Consider the following 15,126-nt stretch of genomic DNA (forward strand, 5'->3'; position numbering starts at 1 on the left):
GGATGTGTGGTGTAATATTTATACTCAGTCTGTAACAGTGCACTTAAAAGTTTAAGGGAAGGTAAAATAATCCCTGTAAGGAGGGAGTGCAAAATTGCATTTTTTAATCTTGGAGATATTATTACAAGCAAAAATGTTGTTCATCATGTAATTATTATGATATAAACCTGAGTGCTTTCTATTTTTTAACCTTGCCATGGATTGCAATAAAAAGCTGCTGAGCAAAGACATCAGGATTATGAATGATGAAGCAAACAACTAAGCCTGGTTAGGGTGAGATGGAGCCAAAAAGCCCTTCACATTCATAACATGCAGCATACGGCCTTCTGAAAACAGAAGGTACTTTCTTGCCTTGTGCCATGTACATAGCACTGCCTTAATACCAGAAATGAGAGTTTATCTCCAACATATAGCATTACGGGCAGAGATCGTCTCCTTTATGTCCCTTTGGCATAATATGCACCAGAACGGCTGGTTTTATAGCACAGATACAGCCTAATAGTTTTGAGGCATATATCCAAACTTACAGACAGTCTGTTTCAATCTTGTTGAATCTCATCAGTGCAAGATATTGGAACATGGCTTCTGAGTGGGTAGCAGAGCAAAGAACCTAGCGTGGTTAGGGTGAGACAGGCTAAAAGGAATTATGAGATGCAGGATTGCCTGATATCAACCATGATAACATCAGTATTGGCTAAATTACCAAGGACAGATTATTTGTGTATGTAAGACAGTCACGTTACCTAATACCTATTTAGGAACTCCAGCTTAATATGATATATAACTCTTAGCAAATTTCCAATAGACATTTATTAATCATCTTCCCTTCAAATTTATTTGTAAATATTATTGTCATTGAAAGCATATTTTCCTACTCTTTCACTGATTATTCTGAGTGCATGTAATAAAGAGTGAGTTAGTGCTAATCCAGTTTACTCCACAATGGCTTGAATCTTTCAGTGATTCTTCTTCACATGTCTGCCCAATGAAGCAAGGTATTGCAGTAATTTGAGTATTGGCTTCAGAAGAACTTACTCTCACTACTTGCAGTGAGTTGTTTCAGTTTGTATGCACAGTGAAGGGACTAGTTAGGAACAGACTGAAACATCTTTCAGTAGAAATTACATTTACAAATAACTTTACAATCATTAACATTTTTCAATAAATATGCATTGGAAAGTTGTTTAGCATTATATTTTCTTTTTTTATCCTTCTTGTTTCATGTAGCTAGAATTCCCCTTTAAATACAAGCAGGCCAATTAAGCCTACAAAAAAAGCAATCTGATAAGCAATATTTTAAGATAAAAAAAGGCTTTGCTGGGAAGAATAAAATGAATCCTAACTTGTTTTTACCTCTTTCAGTGCTGCAGTTCTGTGCCAGATTAAAAATCTGGTGCAAGGAGCAAAGCATAGAGTTTACTGATGCACCCATGAGAACCTTCTGCACAACACATTGCATATAAGGGTGCCAGGCAAGGTGCAAAGGTTTGTTCCCATTTTTTAACCTTGGTCCTTTATTGTAAATCACATAATTTTGTAGAAATTGCTCCCTCAGACATGCTAAGGGGCCGATTCACAAAGGGTTGAATATCGAGGGTTAATTAACCCTCGATATTCGAATGGGATTTTAGCGCAAATAGTGCGATGGAACGATCGAAGAATTATTCCTTCGATCGAATGATAAAATCCTTCCAATCGAACAATTCGAAGGATTTAAATCCAACGATCGAAGGAATATCCTTCGATCAAAAAAACTTAGGAAAGCCTATGGGGACCTTCCCCATAGGCTAACATTGAGTTCGGTAGCTTTTAGTTGGCGAACTAGGGGGTCGAAGTTTTTTCTTAAAGAGACAGTACTTCGACTTCGATTCGAAGTCGTAGTCGAAGGTCGTAGTAGCCCATTCGATGGTCGAAGTAGCCCAAAAAACACTTCGAAATTCGACTTTTTTTTACTTTGAATCCTTCACTCGAAGTTAGTGAATCGGCCCCTAACATTCCACTCATGCAGTTATAGAATGTACTTCAACATCCATCAAAACTTCAATACAGTTAATGTAGCAAAAGTACCCCTTCAAAATCTATTGAAACATAATTAATATATAATACACAAAAGCCATGAATATCCTGTAAAATATATCCTTATAAACGGTGAGTTCTGATGTCATCAGTTATAAACGGTGAGTTCTGATGTCATTTCTGTCACATGACTCACTTAAATTTGTGTATTATAATAAATAAAGTACCCCCCGTTGTAAAATATGAGGATATTAGAAGTAACCTCGGAGTTCCATGACCTGTATAAAAACACTCGGCCTTCGGCCTCGTGTTTTTATATGGTCATGAAACTCCTCGGTAACTTATAATATCCTTATATTTTACAAGAGGGGGTACTTTATTCACTATATAACACACAGCTGCCCACCACAATCCACGTTCTATATTGTAGTTCTTTAGTTGTTTATATATCCTATCCTAGAAGCCACACAGTCTCTAAGATTGGCAGGTTAACTGGTCTATGGTTTCCTGAATTAAAAGGATTTTAAATCCTTTTCAATCTGGAAACTATAGACTGGTTAATATGTCCATATTATTATTGCATGCATTTATAAAACACCATCATATTCTGCAATGTTGTGCAATAAATGGGTATAAATCTCAAAACAACAGATACAGTAGGTGCCACAAGTGACCAAAGTGGATACACTCACCAGGTGGAATCAGTGATCCAGGTTAGGGTGTGGAAAACTGTTAATTGTAAAAAGCATAATCCAAGAATAGTAGTTGCATATAAACAGCTTCAGGCAGTAATTTTAAACTGCAATGTGTTTATTAAGCAGTGTAGGCACTACATGTTTCAGCATAACCCTTTATCAAGTGTAATAAAAGCAAGGCATTGTGGGACTTAAATACCTTCTTGGGAACAAGACACCACCCCCCACTTAAAGTGACAGTGTGGAATTATTTATATATAATGATTACACAAACTTAATCCAAGATATAAGAAATACAAAAATTCAGAAATACTCAGAAAAAATCTGAAAATTTAGTGTGAGTCTTGAATATTCCATAGTCCATAGTGTCTAAGTCCAAATATCCAAAAACATCAAGGAGACTGCCTCTTTCAGACTGTCCTTGTTTAATAAAACCAAAAAATAGTCGTAAGCATGACAATTGGTGCTGCTATATCGTAGCCTACGCAGGGATGTGCAAAACATGTAGTTAGTTATTATTTAATTTATAACCTTAACTTGCCAGCATCAATAACCATAACTCCTGTAACTTAAATTATATTTTCATTAATTATTTTTTACCTTCTCACGGCAGGAGTTCCGTGCTGCTTCAAATCTAGCTGGCCATTAATACCAGCTGGTTTTGTTAAACAAGGACAGTCTGAAAGAGGCAGTCTCCTTGATGTTTTTGGATATTTGGACTTGGACACTATGGACTATGGAATATTCAAGACCCACACTGAATTTTCCAGAATTTTTCTGATTTTTTCTGAATTTTTGTATTTCTTATATCTTGGATTAAGTTTGTGTAATCATTATATATATAATTCCACACTGTCACTTTAAGTGGGTGGGTGGTGTATTGTTCCCAAAAAGGTATTTAATTCCCACAATGCCTTGCTTTTATTACACTTGATAAAGGGTTATGCCTGAAACATGTAGTGTGCCTACACTGCTTAATAAACACATTGCAGTTTAAAATGACTACCTAATTCATCTACTATTCTTGGACTATGCACTCACTTGAGGTGTAACACAGACACCTACTGAATCCTACAGCTATAGAGTAAAGAGTTTTGGAATCTTAATCATACCTGCTATATTGGAATTGTAAAAAGCAGACATGGGGGCAAATTCACTAAGCGCCAAAGCGCCTAACGCTAGCGTCAATTTGCTAGCGTTGGTCATTTTCGTTACTTTGCAAATTCACTAACGAACGCTGGCTTAAATTCGCTAGTGTTACTTCGCACCCTTACGCCTGGCGAATTTTCGCAACGGACGTAACTACGCAAATTCACTAACGCGCGCATTGTACTGAACACTGCCTTTTACGCTAGACTTCATTCGCCACCTCAGACCAGGCAAAGCGCAATAGAGTAGATAGGGATTGCTTCAAAAAAAGTTCAAATTTTTTCTAAGTCCCAAAAAACGCTGGCGTTTTTTCTATATTATGGGTGATAGGCTGAAAAAGATTGAACATTTTTTTGGGGCTCCCCTCCTTCCCCCCTACATTTCCTAACTCATGGCAACTTAACTATACAGTGGGCACATGTGTAGGGCAAAATAAAATAAAATATTTGATGTTTTGAAGGTTTCCCAGGCACTTGTAGTGATTGTACGTATTCCTCCATTGAAATTTGAATTTGGCGCCGTAACTTCGTTTAGCGAATCAAAGCTAGCGCAATTTCGCAACCTTACGCTACCCCTGAGCGCAAATTCGTATTTTAGTGAATTTGCGGAGCGCTGGCGAAACTACGCCTGGCGAAGTTACGCCTGGCGCAACTACGAATCTTAGTGAACTTGCCCCATGGGCTTCACGGCATAGAGCAACATAAATCTAAATATGCATTTCCTGTTCAACAAGCACTTAGTCATAGGCTAAGTGCTTGTTGAGCTACAAACGCAGAGATGTCCATATTTACATTTTTTTCAATAAACAGTTGTTTTTACTTTTATACTGTATCTATTTTGACTCCAATTTCTGTGTTAGTGACTGAATTCCCTGTGAGACTTCTCTGCTTAGTCTGTATGGAGCTGAAAACAGCCACTGTGGGCAATCTTGCCAGATAGCTGAACTCACCAGTCACACTCACCAGGTTCTTTATTTGGGGTGGATGGACAAATGTTGGAGGTCTAAAGGAATATTTCAATTCCTAACCTCTGGAGCAGCTCCTCACTCATGGAAAGGCAGGAACACAAAAGGATGATGAGAGGAACTGACATCACACATAAAGAAAGGGAATAGGAGGATTTTTACAAACAAGGAAATGCAGAACTTGCGAAGTGAACTTGGCTAGTAGATGGCAGCATAATAATAGGTAAGCATATAAGCATAAGCAATTAAACATGGTAAAACAATTAACAGCACAATATCTGTGGCCCTGACAATTTCTTAGAGTGCCAGGAGGCCCATGTCTGCTTGTTCACATAATTGACAATAAATGAGTATACAAATGAAACATACACAAAACCACCACTAACCAATACAAGGTACAGGTAAAGAGGTAAGAGCTTGCAATCTAAAAGGAAAACACATCTTGAGACACAAGGGAATGGGCAAGATCAGAAGTCAGCAAGGTGAGAGGTGTAGCTTTGGGTGTTGCATTTAGGTGCATATAGTGCATTCTGAAGCTAAGATAGTTAAGGATACGCTTCTCTAAACAAATGTGTTTTAAGAGATCTTTTGAAGTCAGAGAGTGGAAGAAAATCGGGCACAATATGGGAGAGAATTCCAGATAAGGGCTGAAGATCTGGCAAATTCTCCTGCGAGTATGTGAGGAGGTAATGGGAGAGGAGTTAAGAGGTAGCTCAGTAGAGGTGTGCACTCACTTTGCTATGGTCCCAGACAACAATTACAAAATTTAGGCTGCCATTGGCCTGTTTTTCAATAAACTGATGTACAAACAAATAGTCAGCTTTATAGGTTACATAGCATTGTCACTTTTTGGTATGGTCAACACTAAAAATATTTACCATGGTACAAAACAGTAACATAAATGACAAAATATCCAATATTCTTTTCTAAACCAAATACATCTTACTAAATGTAACTTCTGTCAAATAGTCCATAAATACAAAGGACCTGTAAGTACATTAAATAAATACAAACACATTTGGTGTAAAACCACTTTTAACAGAAATGTCAAGCAACTTTAATTCCCTATTAAGTAGAGATGAGAGTAAAAGTACCAGCTTTGCAAGCAGGAAGAGGATCCATCTTGCGTCTATTTTTAACAGCTCCTATATACTTTTTAGGGCCCAAGTATGAAACCCCACATTAACAAAATAAAAACAACTTACATTGTTGAATGTTTAAGGGGATGGATTTCTGGGTATGGAATGCTACATGCATTTGGCAACAGCCATTGTAACCCAGACAGATATTATTTGGTATTATTTGGATATTATTTGTCATGGTAAATGTTTTTAGTGTTGACCATATCAGAAGATGGCACTGTTATATAACCTAAACAACTGGCTTCTATACACATCAGTATCTTGCAAAAGGACATCAGCAGCCTGAAATATTGCAGTTGTCTGGGATTATAGCCATTTTTCCAAGAAAGGTTTTCTTATGTGTTGCATTCTGCTGTTTGTCCAACGTGCTATATATTGACTGGTGGACTGTGAAACCATACATCATTTTAAGCTAAGAAAGTGTGTGTACTGACACTAAATTCTAAGATAACAGCTCAGTTTAGAGCCTCTGGAGGTGATACACAGAACCCTGTATCTATTAACTGTTCACAGTAGACTATACCTACAGGGTTTCCAATGGCTCTTTGGGCTCATTTTTGATGAGCAGGAGCTCAAGAGCCATAGCTCTAAGGAGTGCTATGTAGGATACCTAATATCTGCTCACCTCCTTCCCATGAATATGGATACAGAAACTGTTCCAAATATTTGTGCTCATGTTGTGAGAGCAAAGTGGTGATCCTATAAGTGCAACCAGTAACCGGGTTCTTCAAAAGTTTTCTTTGTTTGTAAACCCTTACAAAGGTCTCTTCAAGATGTATGACATTATGTACAAGAAAGACCACATAATTTCAGTCCCCATCCTCAACATTTTTCCACAACTGCGTAAACAGAATCAATATACCCCAACAGACTGTCAAGTCAATTGTCAAGTATGTTAGGGAGTTCAAACAGCTTAGGATCATGGATCCTCATAACCTAATGCAATTGGTTCCACTTAATTGGATTCTGGTGATGGATAAGCTGTCAAATACCTTACAAGATTGGTGTTATTTGCCACTTACATTTGTAGGCAGAATCAATATTCTCAAAATCATCCATCTTTCAAAAAATTCACATATTCTACACAGTGCATCTAGTCATTGGCTTTATTCAGCCTAGGGAAACCGGGGGTATATGGGTTCCAACTGTATCCAGAAACGGTAGTAGGATTCTCTCTGGCTGACATTTTTTTACACTGTTTATCAACACAGCTGCCTGGCATAGATGCCTTATTGCTAACTATTCTGGAAAATATGCAGAGCTTTGAGTACAAACCAGGAGACCTCACCTTTCTGCCATTATTGTTGCAGGACACAAGAATGGTGTTTGGCTTCACTGTTAAGTTGCCAGGGTTGGACACTATGGTAATCTTCCTTGATCTGTTGTATACAGACTGCTAATCAAGAACTTGCAACAAATTAGGGTGAAATGTATCTATCTTCAAAATGAATCTGCACGCACTCCTGCAACCATGGCCATGGAGGTTAAAATTGTGACTTTAACTTTATTGCATATTAGTTAAAAGGTATGCGTCCTAACGCGTTTCGTATCAACAGATACGTAGTCAAGTGCCTATGACTACGTATCTGTTGATACGAAACGCGTTAGAACGCATACCTTTTAACTAATATGGAATAAAGTTACAATTTTAACCTCCATGGCCATGGTTGCAGGAGTGCGTGCAGATTCATTTTGAAGATTGATTTTGCCTAAGCTACGGGTGAAAAGCTCTTTGGCTGTTTTTTACCATTCAAAGTAACTCGAGTGACGGGCCTGGAGTTTGGACACCCAGGTCAGATATTTCCGCTTGGCAAGGATTACCCAGTGGTTTATATCAATTTAATTATTAAATTATCTGAGCAATTAATGGGGATTTTACCCGCAAGTTTAAAAGTGGTTTTGCTCTATGTATATAAAATAATTAGTCCAGAAGAGATTGGAGCCGGCCGTTTCTTTTTGTTTATATGAAATGTATCTAGACACATTTCCCCATGTTATTGCCAGCAAACCAGTTCAGATAAGGATTGTTACACTGTTACTAAAACTTAACCTTTAATTAGAAGAATTAAGAATTGCAGCAAAACAAGTTGCCCATAAACATAGAGACTCACTGGTCTTCAAATTCAGAGTAGTACAGCCCCTGAGGAAGCTGAGCAGTCAGCGAAACGCATAGGGTGGCATAGATGGACAGTGGTGAGAGTAGCTCCATTTGCTTCCCCACATAGATAGGCAGGTTTGGTGCTTGGGGGGACATTGGAAGGGAGGGAACGGTTATTGTATGTTATTGACTTTAATGCAACTAGCAACGTGCATTGGCACTTAAATAATATATAATGCTATCCATAAGAACTTCCACCGATCCACCTTATGCAGTTTTTAATTATCTGTTGTTTTAAGGACAAGGTCCTGCACTACTCCGAATTTGAAGAGCAGTGAGTCTCTATGTTTATGGGCAACTTGTTTTACTGCACTTCTTATTAAAGGTTAAGTTTTAGTACATACATGTATCTAAAGACATGGAAGACAGTTTTCAATGTTACTCCTACTCTATCTGCTCTTCTCTTAATCGCCTATAGAAATAGGTGGGCCTTATTTTGCAAATATATGCAAATGGTTTGCTGATTCTGTTAAGGCTTTGTGTTTTAGTACTATTAGGTTTGTGTATCAGATTAAAGTTGCCAATCAGTCGGGTATTTCTATTAATTAACCTACCAGAAAGATAGCAAATGTACACTAATCCAGAGTATTTCCCTTCAAACAAATAGATCACATCACAATGTGGAAGTCCAGGCCTGTGCAGTTGAGCTGACGAGTGACCTTATTCTTGTAGTGAATTGTGCTGCAGTTTGGGTGAAATAGGCAAAAAACATTCCTTTTGTTGCTAACATGGACATTAATTGTGAACTATTGTGAACTGGTATTGATTAGGACAGAACCGTATTGTACCACATGATACATAACGTTAAATATCATATTGTTGGGTAGATAAACAGCCACTGACTGTGACCTCTTGAGTGGCCCAGAATGATTTGCTTTGGCATTTATGAAGATAAAACACTCCTGATTTTGTTCATCATCAGTACATTTTTTTTTTTTACTTTGCATCAGCATCAAGTAACAGATGGGCCTAAAAATCATTGTTCTCATAATGTAGAGTATAAATTATCTCTCTGCATAAATGAAACATCAGAGAATCTCCACCTCTCTGACTTTATCTTTAAAAATAAAAACTGGTAAAATGCTTCTGGAAGCCTCCCGGGAATTAAAAATATGCAAATCAATCTCATAGGCATTGGATCAAACGTCCTGCCAAGTGCCAATGATCTGAATGAATGATATGGACGGAGAGGGTATTTACTGAAATGTTGTTGACACTGGAAACATGCTTATCTCATTCTGTTGTGGTTTTTTAAGGCACATGCATTTATTGTAAAAAAAAAAAAAAAAAAAAAGAAGAGAAACATGGATCAATTAAAACATCCTTGTGGTTAATAGCGTTTTCATTAATTTTGTAATACATTTCATGGATTCATTAAAGAATTGTTAAACAAATCTTAAAATGTTACAGTACCAAGGCTTCTTAATACTGTGTCTACAATTTTTCTGGACATACTATACAACATATTCCTTGTGAGGCCCCTGCTTTACCTAATGCACTGATTGAGCTGCAGGTTCATAAGCAGTATAGAGGCATATACAGTACCTTACCTCATACACATGAATATCCTGTAAATGATCTCCTTATAAGCAGTGCTTAGTGTGGTCATCAGTTATAATTAGTGCTTAGTGATGTCATTTCAGTCACAGGACTCACTGAAAGCAACTCTAAACTTGAACAAACACTAAGGCATGCAAAATTGCACCCCTTACTGCTCTATGACTTGCATCCAGGATCATAATAAATAGCACCTATCTGTCCTAAAACATTTTAAAATGTTTAAATTCTTAAATTTTCCAGCTTGGACCTATGTAATTACCTAACTAGGGGAGATGGAGTACCTGCTGATGCTATGGGTCTAGACCTTTTATTTAATCCCCACTATAATTATTAATTAATGATAAAATATCAAAAAATATATGGCTCTTTTACATACTAACATCTGGAGTTAGATTCCTCTTCTTATTCCCAACACCCAACAAGTTCTACCAGGTCCCATAAGATCACATCACAGTCATGCACAATACCTTACACTTACACTGTCATGGATATATATTCAACACCTGACAGTTTTATTCCTTACTGCTTCTTTCTCCAGGGTCAGATTTGCTTTTGCTACAAGTCCTTTACTATCACGCACATCTCCCAGCGCCTTTACTTTCCCCTCTGCTCCCAGCTCCACCTCTGCCCTGCTTTTCTACTGCCCAAAGAGCCCAATTCTTAGGCATCTGAAAAGCTTTCTGTTCAAGCAGCTTTACTGTTACAGCATTCTCACCATTGTGCAGAAATCCCAGGATCAGCCCTGCATCTACTTTTTCCTAAAACGTTTCACTATCCTGTAGCCCACTCTACCTTAAACATTAGATTTCTTTTATTATCATAGCCAAAATCTTGAACTTTTCTTTTCATTATTTCCCAATACTTTGTACAAATGGCAGTGACCCACGGGAAGCTCAAAGTGTGAAAGGCCGCCACTGGGAACTTTAAGCACCAAAATCCTTTTAAACTGGAAATTAACTTTTTCTACTACAACCTGTATATACATAAGGCTAAATGAACATGTTATGTTTATATTTTCTGTAACTCATAAATTTTATTGCAGAAAAGTATATCTGAAGGAGAAAGAGGAGGGCACATTCTGGCATGTCTAACATAGATAAGCTCTATAAGAACTCATTTACAACTGCAGTGTAATTTCTGCTGCAATTCAATCCATAATGTAGCATTTTCCCACAACTCCAGCAGCATTGCATCCAATACCTGTATTGCCTTCTGTACTCTTGTATGTTTTCATTAATTAGACACTATTACGCTCAAACTTGTTGGAGTGCTCAATGTTAAAATGATATCTGGACATTATTCTTTAAGAAAAATTCTGTTGATGCAGTTTTCAGTGGAAGCCTTAAGCTGGCCATAGACGCAAAGATCCGATCGTACGAATCAACGTACGATCGGACTTTCCCATCTCCCGACCTTCCACTAACCATTCAGATCAAAGTCTTTACCATTCCGATCAAATAAGAACAGATCACCCAATGTTCTGCCCCTGACAGCAATCGTACGATACTTATGTCTGACAACACTAGTGACAGTCTCCCTCTGAAAATCGTACGATCGGCAATACACGCAGAGATATTATCGGCAGCCGACAGAAATTTTCTAACCTGTCCGATCGACCAAACGACCGATCTCCGACGGACGAAAAATGTCGGGACTCTCCACACACGGTCCGAAAATCGTACGAATCCACGATTCGTACGATCGGATCTTTGCGTCTATGGCCAGCTTTAGTGCTCCAGGGTCCCCTTTCATCAACAGACACACGTTATCAGAACAGTCTGGGTGGGTGCAATAGTGTTAGTTGCAAATATGTGCAAGTGCAAGGTGCGTGTTTAGGTACCTAAAAAGGTAATTACCTTTAATGAATGGCATCAATACGTGAAACAATTGTGTAAATTTTTGTGTAAGTACAATTGCAGCTGCATTCATAAATGAGCCCTTTAGAGTGTTCTACAGTGTTCTGGCTTGCACTTTCCCCACAGTAATATTTAAATCTTCATTTTGTTTTCTTTTAAATGCAGAGAACACAATTGCAGAGTGGCCCCCTTACTCTGGTGAAAGCACTAAGGAGTTGGGAGTGGAGATGAGATGAGAGGGACAGAATTGAGTTGGATTAATCCGGGTGCATTTGGGCAAGAGCACTCCTTGCTGGCATGCAAGTTTTGTTTATGAGAAAGCCTGCCTTCTAATGAATTTTGTAGGCAATTTCTCCTATAAAAAATCAGCTGCATACAATATTGGACTGGGGCATCCAAGGCCAACCAGGCTGCTACCTCAGAATCCCCCTCCCAGTCACGGGCCCCCTGCACCAGTCATGGCTCTCTCTGCCCCAATAGCACCCCAGTTGTACCCCCTCCGCCTTTTTTGAGCTCCGCGACAGGACTTTCCTGCCTAACTTTTTATCTTTTATGGCTGTGACGAGAGGAGTTAGAAGTCCGACAGTCCTTGGTGGGGATCGGGCCTGTGTTGGCAGGCCCACTGGGTTTTTTCCCTGTGTTCTACCAGCCCAATGTGACCCTGAATACATACTAAAATTTGCACCATAAAGCTTCTAAAGTACAAGGAACAAAATCATCTGAATATGAAAGGATATTCCTAAAAGTTACTACTAGTAGGGAGGTGGATCCGTGTGGGTCTATGTCCCATCTATGGGTAGTGGGTAGGGATAGGGGGTTTACTGGCTGGTGCTATAATTAATAACCCCATGCTTAGTGGGACAGAATGAAGAACCCCAATGGTTGGGTATACAACCATGCCAATTTGGGTTAGAAGGCCATAGAGGCACTACCTCCCTCCCCAGTTCTATACAGGTTAGAGTAATGGATTTCATGTCTTCTTAAAGGAGACTAGTCACACAAAATATAATTCAAAATCCTATTTTATTACAATAGTCAAGCAAAATGAAGTTTAATTACATGATGTAAATTATTTGAATCTTGTTTCCTTCAATCTGGGAATTCATAATTATAGCAAGCAGGCAGGAGCCATTTTGTGGACAAGCCTTGCATCATCTCAGAATCTTGTTTATGCACCAGAATAGGGGACCCGATGTCCATCCCCATGCCCTGGCTACACAATTAAATGATGAAGAGATCGGGGGAACGTGGGGAGTGCAGTGACATTTAGGAAGTGCCTAAGGCAAAGAGGAGGGGCAGACAATATTTGATTGACAGTTGATATTTTTAAATGAGCTTACAGCTATGAATGCTTAAATAAAAAATAGAAATTGGATTTCATGTTTAATTTGAAAAGGACTTTTATTATACAGAATTTTGTATCTGGGTGACAGGTCCACTTTAAGATGTAGTTTTATTAGATTTCTAGAATAGAAAAAGAAAGACTTCCAAGAGGTGCACACTAGCTGCAGGGGTTCTTTGCCAATGAGGCGAGTTGAGACTGTCGCCTCAGGAGGCAGCACCCCAATAGGTACCAGGGGCAGCAAAAATGCTGCTCCGGGTACTTTAAGAGCGAATTTCTGGGGGAGGGGGGCAGCAGCAACTGCTGCTGCCTCAGGCAGCGGAGGGGCCAGGATCGCCCCTGACTAGCTGACAATACAGATACAATGCCTGGGAGCTTAAAGATATATATTTATAGAGAGCACAATAGAACTTGATTTATTCATATATACATACAGTATACATGATCAGAAAATAGCTGTATATATACACATTAAGTAAATATGAATAAACATAAGGTATATGTACAATCTATTGATCTACCAATCCATCATCTCTCATCTCTCTATATTTATATTGTCTCTTACATAATCCTTTAAGGAGACCTTAACATGAAACATTGGCTTAATATATTTTGCCATTTTGTTATATTTGTTTCTGTCCTTGTGATGGAATAATTTCTAAGTTACATGCATAGTGACTGCACATTAAACTGTTCTCTTTAGATGATGCTTTGAACATTGAAATTTGCAATAACCAATTAATCAACATGAAAAGTCCATATGTGTATATGTAGTAGGAGGGCTCACTCTGCAAACAAAATGGAGCTGTAAACTAATGACATTCTAAGAACCAGATACCGAGCTACTGTAGTTTCTTACTTACTGCATTGTAATAGATAAGTATAAAAAATCCTTGTAAGTATACAAGACATACGTAAGTACATGTAAAGTCTTTTAGAATGGGATATATACAGTATTCAGTACAGTGTATGCAACACTGTGTGTATGTTTTCAATGCAGGCATTCATATTATCCTAACATTAGAATTAGTGTGTCTACATAACACAAACATATTGTATAGATACATGTCTGTGCAATGCAGAAGTACTAAAAGGTCATTTGTTTACAAGTGTTTCCATTTGTTAGCTTAGACATCCAATGTGACAAGGGTGACCTTGAGTTCTGCTACAATACAGCGTATTTGCAAGTAGTTATATGCAGGTAATATATCAGGTTTAAAATCATGTGGATGGAGGTCACATATTTATAATCCATACACTGTGCTCCATGATCTTAAAGAAAGACTCCTTACAGAGTCTGGGAGATATAAATAATCTTTTTTTTCTGTCATCTGGCTCGTTTACTGATTTTTTTTCTGTTTTCTTTGTTTTTCATTTTAAACGGATGCCTCCGCTGAGCTTTTCTGTGCCCCTCTCTCCCCAACAGAAGCATTGCAAGCAGCGCACGATTGTTACCTGGCAAATCCCTCTCTATGCTTGATGATAGTCATTTATAGCTTTGTGGCTTAACTGCACAACCCCAATGGACATGGCAGGTTTTAGCATATAATCATATAGAGGTCATTTGCCTTCTGTAATTTTAAAGACTGCATGGTGCTCGAATACAGCAGAGTTTTAGCTGCCCTTGTATAGGGTCTCTGCCATATGGCTTTATACGATGCAAGGAGCCTGCAGGAGATTGGATCATGCACAAATCACATTTTACTGCTATCCAGTGCACATAGAGCTTTCCAACTTTGGCATCCTATCAAGAAGAAACACAAATCAGCACCTACTGTGAAAGCAGGAGATCGGTAGAAATCACTATTGGGAACTTGGTACAGCATCACTGTAGCCTTGGAGACTACAACTTGTTCAGTCTTAGTGTCCTTGGACTGTGAGATGTTTAATAGCACATGGCATCTAATGCATCTAAAGAATACACCAAATCAGCTAACCACTAATGATTAATGAATACACAAATAAAAAGGGAAAATACTATTAAATGCACATTTTATGTATGTATATATATTTATATTAGATACATATATATATAATATATATATATTACAGGTTAACTTCTATTAAGGTGGATTTTTTTCTCTACAGCTCTGCTTAAGAAATAGCCACCCCCACAGCAGTGATAGCTAAGATGCAGAACTGCAACTCCCATCAGACACTGAGAGCCAAGAGTCACTGAGAGATGGAGGGGACACTGAGTTGTAGCTCAGTAATAACTGGTGTAGCTAACATAGAGGAACTATC

The sequence above is a fragment of the Xenopus laevis genome, chromosome 5L (genome assembly GCF_017654675.1).
Source record: "Xenopus laevis strain J_2021 chromosome 5L, Xenopus_laevis_v10.1, whole genome shotgun sequence".
Taxonomy (NCBI): domain Eukaryota; kingdom Metazoa; phylum Chordata; class Amphibia; order Anura; family Pipidae; genus Xenopus; species Xenopus laevis.